The sequence below is a fragment of the Nomascus leucogenys genome, chromosome 3, assembly GCF_006542625.1.
Source record: "Nomascus leucogenys isolate Asia chromosome 3, Asia_NLE_v1, whole genome shotgun sequence".
NCBI classification, from domain to species: domain Eukaryota; kingdom Metazoa; phylum Chordata; class Mammalia; order Primates; family Hylobatidae; genus Nomascus; species Nomascus leucogenys.
In genome coordinates this window covers 123,389,109-123,398,277 of record NC_044383.1, presented here as the reverse complement: position 1 = coordinate 123,398,277, position 9,169 = coordinate 123,389,109, and positions in this window count along the sequence as shown.

Below are 9,169 nucleotides of genomic sequence, written 5' to 3'. Positions count from 1 at the left end.
TCCTCTTGAACATAGGGTTGTCTCTTAAAACATCCATTCCAGCCCTCCCCAACTGCATAGCAGTCATGGGGTTTGGGTGGAGCGGACCTCACCCCTCACTCCAGGCGGGACCACATTGGTGATCCAGACCTAAGCCATTACTGCCCCTAATTCCCTGCCCAAGGAAACTGGTCAGAGATAGTCTGTTTGAAATTTATAGCAAATGTCCTGTCTCCCTCTGAGTGAGAAGGAGGAGCATCTTGGCTCTGTGGCTTCTGCAATTTACCTTGTGACCACGGGGGAAGTCAGCCTTAAGATGAGGAAGGGACAAAACAAGCACAGAAAAGTGGAGCCGTGCGAATCAGGCCTAAAGCCATCCCTGCTTCTAGCATGTTTACCCATTTGAACCAGTCTTATACCTGACCCAATGGCAGTCTCATCTAATGGCTTTAAGCCCTGTTCCTGCTGGATGGGTGGCTCAGAATATAGACATGATGCCCTACGTGTGGTCTCTCCTTTGCCCCACTCTAGCATTGCTGTGTTTGCAGAGCCCCAGCCTCTCTGGAATTTCCATGGTAAGGGTCCCTGATCCTTAGAACTTTAGTCTGCTCAGCTTTATTAGCACTCTAATTTCTCACCAGAACTGGAGCACTGCCCAGCAAACCAGCCACCTGGCAGGGGTTCTGAAACCCTGCCTTATCTTTATCTCTCTCTCTCCCACCCACCCCATATATATATGATAGCCCCTGACTTCTTCTGAACGACTGTATCAAACAAGAGAGCAGAATCCCTCCACTCACCACCACCCCCAGCCCATGCCACGGCACTACCACCCACCTGATAGTATGTCAGATAAGGACCCTGGGATAGAGATGCTGCTTGGTCAGAGATTGTTTTCCCACCTTCTGGAAAATTTCCTACCTGCCTCAAAGGCCAACTTTAGAGCCCAGTTCTCCCCAGCCCCACCTCTAGTATTTCAACTTTCCCAGCTAAAAATCCAGCATATTCCGTTAACACATCTTTTTAGTCTGTAAATTGTGAGAGCATGAGGAGTCTTGTGTGGCTGTCTCCCGTGAAAACAGGGGGAAAGTGGCCTAAATGGAGGAGGATGAATGCAATGTGGATGTGGTGATCTCAGCCACTACCCCCGCACCACGAGAATGCAGCTGCACAAACTCCCTTCCAACTGAAGTCTTGCCATGTGTGTTTGAAGAAATGTAGGCACTTGTCCATACCCAAGATATAAGGGGGGTCTGGGAAATATAGTGTTTGTTTAATTCTCCCTTGAGCAAGCAAAACTTAAGGAATCATCACAATGACTGGAAGTGTCAAAATGCATTGAAAGGTTTTAGACCACAAATAGGACATGTTATCTACACTTGTCCTTACTAAGTGCACAGACACTTAAGATGGGAAAAAAAGTACAATCGATGGAAAGCCAAGCTCAAGTTCACACTTTACCAGAACCACTGGCCCTCACTAATGCCTGGTGCTGCTGCCCAGAATGGGTCACCCTGCCACACTTCACTCCCACAGTGGCTTTCTTCCAGAGGCCGACTGTTCTCTCTGCCATCCTTCATATCTGTTTCTATGTCCCTGAGTCTCATTTGCAAGCAGGATTCAAGGTCATTTCAAGAGATTCCCAGTCCAGTTTAAATCAGGGGATATGGCTCAGCACCTGTGTAAGGCTCCTGTCCATTTCACGGCAGTTAGGAAGTCCCCCAATATTTTGTGACCATTATCAGATTTGCTTGTCCTATGCACTCTGAGGAGCTCTAGCTGGTGATTCTGCTGAACGCCAGCTGTCTGAGTCTCAGCTTTAGCCCCATGAAGGAACCAAAGTTAAAATCAGGAATGTCAAAGTGGAGTGGGCCTTTGTGTGAAATGTGCCGGGATTCAGGGCCAGACGAAACAGAATGAAAATGTGAGCAGACAATGCTGAGCAAAGAGAAATACAAGCCATGATTTATCCAGCACGTTCTCTGTCCCAGGCACTGAACAACTCATATGCCTTCACTGAACCCTCACATCTACCCTATTGAGGTGACTATTACTGTGACTCCCAATTTACAGATGAGGAAAGTGAGGCAAACAGAGATATAATAACTTACCCAATGTTCTAAAGCTATTAAATGATGGGGCTGGGATTTGAACCCAGTGACTCTGGTTTCCCATACTTTTTTTTTCTTTTTAGAGATAGGGTCTCACTCTGTTGCCAGGCTGGAGTGCAGTGGTGCTGTCATGGCTCACTGTAATCTTGAACTCCTGGCCTCAAAAAATCATCCCACCTCAGCCTCCAGAGTAGGTAGGACTACAGGTGCATGCCACCGTACCTGGCTAATTTTTTTATTTTTTGCAGAGACATGGTCTCCCTATGTTGCTCAGGCTGGTCTTAAACTCCTAGCCTGAAGTGAGCCGCCTGCCTTGGCCTCCCAAAGTGCTGGGAGCCACTGCACCCAGCCAGGCTTCTCATACTCTTAATTAACCCCTGCATTCCCTGACAAAAGGACTAGACATGTGCATTATCAGGAAAAGGTATCCTTTCTCTTGGATGCTGCTGGGAACACGGTAAACAATTTTGCTTCCCTGAACTCCACATTTTTACCATGTTTCCATCCTAACTATTCCTTTGTGGTGTAGTTTTCTAAAAAATATGCTTATGTCCTCAGATAGGTCCCAGTTAAATTGTTCCTCCCTACTTTGGCCTAAGGAATAGTGTTGCCCTCATTCTATCTTGATCTTAATAAGTAAGCTCTTACAGTCTTCTGTCAGACTGCTGATATACTTAACCACAAATGACTACGGAATAGGATAGAGGTACAATAACTGTGGCTGGCCAGTGCAGGACCTAATAAAAGGCAAAGCCAGGAGAAGCACAAACTGAACATGCTTAGATTTGTCACATGCAATTATTGGAATCTAAAGCTGTAAACACGTTTTTCAAAAATACAGTCATTGCTTATTAGTCCATAGGAAAATACACACTTTCTAAAAATGACTATTTTATTTTCTCTACCACTATTCGGTGGTTACTAGGAGCCCAAAGTGAGAGTAGAAAGTGGTTTCAAGATTCAGTTCAAAGGTCTCCTCCTACTCTAAAAAATTTCCTAACCACTCCCCACCACTTTGAGTAGAACTCACTGCTCCTTGTGGCATTCTTGCCACAGCTGGCCCAAACTTCCATTACAAGTCAAAGAAATCAAACTGTGATGCCCTTTTTTGTTTACAAATCTCTCCCTCTCTCTTTCTCTCATTTGCTATTAGAGAATAAGCTCTCTTTAAATCACAGAGGAGCAGGGAGGTGATGTAGGAAATAATAACACAGCTAACACTTATCTAATAACACAGCTAACATTCATCTAATAACACAGCTAATGTTACTTGTCAGGCAGAGGACTACAGATTTTTCATAATTATCTCATTTCACCTTCACGAAGATCCTATGCTGTGTACATTATTCTATCTCCACTTTACAAGTAAGGAAACTGAGGCACAGAGAAGACAAGTCCCTTGCCCTAGATCACATGATGAAGCAGTGGTGGTGGGAGCCCTGAATGCAGGCAGTCCAGCCTCGGAGACTTCACGCTTGATCGCGGTGCTGCACAGTCTCACTCACAAAATGCCTGACTGACCGAAGACTGTCTTGCTCACTCCTAACCAGCAACTAGGATTTCTGTGACAAAATGAACCCATTTCTCAGATGATACATTCCCATGCAGATACAATTATCCTCTATGTAATTTGGAGTAGTAAGAAATTACATTTTCATTTTTGTTTGATTTCTTGTCCGAAAAGACATATTATAAATTTTTCATTCACACAAATGGAGTGTATTTCAATTCTCTTTTTAAAGGTCTAGATGTTAGCAAGTAAACATTCTTTGACCAAAGTACTGGTTGTTATAACTTGATGATGTAGGGGACAAGAGATTCTTTTCTCACCCACTGTTAGGTTCATGGCCAAGGCACCTATAACAAAAGACAGATTAACAAGAGAAGTGCTTACAAATGTATTTAATATAAGTGTTTTTTTTAATGCTGAGGTTTGATGAAGAGTGGGCAGCCATGCAGAAGTGTGCTTGGAGGACAAAAGGCTGTGATGCAATGGTCATAAACTGAGGGGAATTTAGCAAGCCTGTTTGTAAGCTATTCTCTGTGTCCCTGTGTCATCAGAGATTAAAAAAAAAAAAAAACAAAAAAAACATTCCTTTCTTCCTGATATAGAAAGGGCACTCTGTAATGTGGCCTTATGACCTCCTTCAGATAAAGGCCCAAGAATTTTTTTTTTGAAATCGAGTCTTGCTCCCATCGCACAGGCTGGAGTGCAGTGGCAGGATCTCGCCTCACTGCAACCTCCACCTCCCGGGTTCAAGTGATTCTCCTTTCTCAGCCTCCCGAGTAGCTGGGATTACAGGTGTGTGCCACCACACCTGGCTAATTTTTGTATTTTTAGTAGAGACGGGGTTTCACCATGTTGGCCAGGCTACTCTCGAACTCCTGACCTCAGGTGATCCACCCACCTCGGCCTTCCAAAGTGCTAGGATAACAGGCATGTGCCACCGCGCCTGGCCGCAATATTTCTTTTATAACCTGCTTCAGGGGAGAAGTGTGGGAAAAAGTCAGAGAGTCATCTTCTCACTTCTGCTGTTTCTCCAAATGCGCGAGTACCATATTTTCAGGTAGCCTGTTCTAAATCCCATCATTGACAAATGCCTACCAGTAAGAACCAAAAAGGTAACAAAAATCAAGCTGCAGAGTGTAAGACAGTTGAGATGGTAGGCGTGTGGTTCAACTGTGGAATTGTGGGCCATAGAGACAATATTTTTACGTTTCTGAACAGTTAGGGTTTTCTGAGCCCATTTTACTGAATCTTGGAATCTGAGCTAAAAGGACAAGACTGATGTTAACTTCGAAGTGATTAGTGAGAATGCCAGAGAAATTTACCTCCCCAAAGATATCTGCATTTTCATTTCAAGGAAGAATTAAACTCCCAGGACCATGGAGACATCTCCTGGGATGTAAAGCCAGAGACACTCGTCTCATCTTTCCAGTGGGGAAATTTATTTACATTCCAAAAGCTAAGCTCCCAGAATCTTTCCTTCTGTTCCCAAGGAGAATGTGCTTATACCAGGGAGCAAAGGATTTCTCGTCATTTCTCAGAGAGGGAGGGGAAAGTTGGCCCGTTCTCCTATATAAATGCCCAGATTCATTTTGGAGGGTGTCCTCACTTACAGTAGACACCATTACATATAGGATGACATGTGCAGCCTAATGTACATCTGGGTCTCATTGCATAGCCCCAGAGATAAGAACTGGGACAAAAGAGAGCTGACAAAATTATTTGCTGTAAATTAAAAAAAAAAAGTGTTTTGCTCTAGAAATCTAGTATTGGCATTCAAGATAATCACATTAAATATAGATACTTAAAACGTAACAGGACTATATGCCCTGCCTAGAACCAATGAAAATGGAATTCTGTCTGCTGACTAAATAAAACATATCTGTTGGCTGAATTTAGGCTCTGAGCTGCTAGTTTGTGGTAATTATATAAGGTATGCCCCGCCTTTTGAAAAATGAGCCATCACACCATGATTTGAAAGGCACGCAAAATACTTTTTTGCCTGGGGCAAAGTATCTTATTGTATCCTTTCTTGTCAAGACCTCCAGCGTCACCATTGGACACATTGGTTCTGCTAGTTAAGAACTGTTTGAATGTCAAAATGTCTAGGAGTGTCCACCCCAAAATGGTTATCAAATACTGATGTCAATAAATTAATTTGTTCAATTTGTTCATCTATCATTACCCAGAGCCATCTAAGAGCATCTGCTATGGAATACAGAACCATTGACCTAGATGTTGATGAAAGATAAGGATAGAGAGATGCCTTCAGCTGAAGCCTTGTGAGCTAGGGAAGTTTTTGTTATTCTCCAAGTAGGAGGACTCTGGGCTTCTGAGAAGCAGCAAGAAGCCACTGGGCTTTGGTGTGTGGTGAAGGAAGTAAGGAGACTGGAGGGGAAGACGCACTGAAAGAGGAAGTGTGAGGCTCTGAGGACAAACTGCATGCTTCTTTAGATTACTCAGTTCTTTTTAGCAAGTTTTTTCAGCCTTGTGTTTAGTGTGATATTGGGAAATGTTTTCTAAAAGAGTAGGGTAGCTGCCCTTTATGATGCTGAAATGGCTAAAAATTTCATGGCTAGAAATGAAATTCATTGTGCTTTTTTGTTTTCTTTTTCTTTTTTTTTTAAGATGGAGTCTTGCTCTGTCACCCAGGCTGGAGTGCAATGGCACAATCTCAGCTCACTGTAACCTCCGCCTCCCCAGTTCAAGCCACTCTTCTGCCTCAGCCTCCCAAGTAGCTGGGACCACAGGCGTACGCCGCTACACCAGCTAATTTTTAAATTTTTGGTAGAGACGGGGTTTCACCATGTTGGCCAGGCTGGTCTCGAACTCCTGCCCTAGTGATCCACCCACCTCAGCCTCCCAAAGTGCTGGGATTACAGGCGTGAGCCACCGCACCTGGCCTGTTGTGCTCTTTTAGTTGCAAGGAACAGAGACATTTAGGTTACCTTTAGTGACAAGGGATGTTGGTGAAGATGTGTGGGAACGTCAGAAGAGGAAAGCCTCTCCAATGAGCTAGTGCCCAGGGAGCACAGTGAGGGAGCACCATTCGGGGCACATGGCAGTTCTGCTAAGCCTCTGGCTGCTGGGCCTCTTGTTCTCCCCTCAACAAGTGATCTTCTTTGCGTACTATTCTAGTCTTCTACATGCTCTACTTGAGTTTGTTGTTTCTTCTTTTCTCCTTTCTCCCTTCCACTCGGTCATCCTCTTCTCCATCATGGTTTACATTCCAATTCTCTGAAAGCGAATCTATTTAGGTTGGCCTGACATTGAGTGAAAAAAAAAAAAAATCTGCACGATTAACAGAAAATCGAACTGATGGTGACTTAAATCAATAGGGGTTTTTTTCTCCCATAAGCCAAAGGCAGGTGGTCATAGACATTAGTTCAGAAACTCAACGCTGACGATGATTCAGGCTTTCTATCTTCCTCTTCTTCCACTGGTAGCTGTTGACTTTTCATCTTCAATCTTGTTGCCTCATGGTTGCAAAATGCCAAGATCTGCTGCAGATCTAGGCATCACTGGATCTACATTCAAGGCAAGAAGACTGGAAAAGGGCCAAGGCCAGCAAACTCTCCCATTGCATCTGCCCCTTCTATGAGAAAGGAAAAGTTCTCGCAGAATGCTTTCCAATCCTCTCCCCCATTATACTCCTGACACCCACCACACACATATGTACCTCACAGACTTCTGCTTGTGTTTCGCTGACCAAAACTACATCATATACCTACACTTAGCTGCCACAAAGGCTGGGAAAGTGAGTAATGAGCCTGTCTAGCCTCTGCAGTAGGGAGGCAGCAAGATAGAAGGGGACTGAGAAGAGCTGTTAGCAGTCAGCTAATGAGTAGTATCTGCCACAGTCACCACGCAGCATGTGACATCTACCCTAGGCAGTGCTCTAAGACAAGCCAACTACTAGAATACTTGACTGTCTATGGATAACCATCTTCAAGCCAGGGGTTGGTCTGATACAATCGGATGTCAGCATGAGAGCTAAGAAGAGGGTTGAGTGCAAGGCAAGAGGATAGTGCTTTGTTGAGTACTAGTATGATATCCAAATATCTCTCTAAATTCTTATCAGTGACCCAATTATAGCTTAGCCAGCCATAAATTCAACTATACCTGCTTCAGTCCCACACCTCTTTACAAGCTTGTTTTCTTCATCATGTATTTATTTAATAAGTGGCCACAGACATTGGTTCAGCTGCTCAATGCTGACACTGATGATTCAGGATTATAATCATAATCATACTATTGATGATTCAGGATCATCAATATTCCATAAATATTAATGGAGTAATAGGCACTTGGCTAGGTGCTCGGGATCTGACAGTGAAGAAAACAAATTTATTTTTTAGAGGAAGAGGGAGACTACTGAAAGAAAATTTTCTATGTGTGTATACACATATTTTATGTATGCACACACACACACACACGGATGCATTTCCTTAAATCTCAGATTAAGTCCCTGTTTATGCACCTATAATCGTGTTGCTCTCCTTGGTAACAATTACTACAATTTCAGTAATTATTTGTGAAATATATATATATATGCATATATTTAACACATACAATATATTCATATTTAATTCAAATTTAATAGATATATTAAATTTTCAGTAGAATCTCCAGATAGTAATAAGTACTATGGAATAAACAAAGTTAAATAAGGGCCAGTGTAAAGGCATGGGTAGAGTGTGAGAGGGCAAGAGTATTGGCTATAATTTACAGACTCATCAGGGGAATTTAGAACTATATGCTTCAGCAACAAACCTTCACGCTGTCTCCTTTAAAGGGAAGCTGGCAGACATTTCTGCTTTGGAGAAAAGAGGAAGGAAATGCATTGTGCTCGGAGCCAAAATGCACAGTTTGTTCCGCACACACAGGCTCTGTTCTCATTGGATCATATTTCTAGCTTCTTAAATTGTTTTATTTGGCCTATTAACATGAAACGCAGGTGAGTATGGTCTTCAAATTGTAGCCTGGCTCCTGAGCAGCAGCACTTCAGTATACACTTGGCTTTGGAATGATCTACGCTCCTCCCCAATTTGTTTTCTTCATTTTAAAAACTAATCTGAGGCTCTAGTGGGGACCAACGTATACTTGGATATTCCCCAGCCATTAGGCATTGGAAATTTATCAAGGAAAGCTGGCACCGCTCATTTGTTTCTGTGTTAGCTGTATGAGATTTTTATATGGGATTTAAAAATACAGTTTATTGTTCTTCTTCCTACCTCTCTTATTAGCCGGTGGCCACCCCCATCTTTTAACTTTATTCAGGCTAATTTTACCTTATCCTTCAGGTCACAACATAATGGTAACTTCCTTAAAACAGAATTTCCCTAAATCCAGACACAGTGGCTCACACCTGTAATCCCAGCATTTTGGGAGCCTGAGGCAGGAGAATCATTTGAGCCCAGGAGTTTGAGACCAGCCTAAGCAACACAGCAAGACCCCAGCTCTATAAAAAATTTAAAAACTAGCCGGGCATAAGGGCAGGCAAGGTGGCTCACTCCTGTAATCCCAGAACTTTGGGAGGCCAAGGTGGGCGGATTGCTTGAGCTCAGGAGTT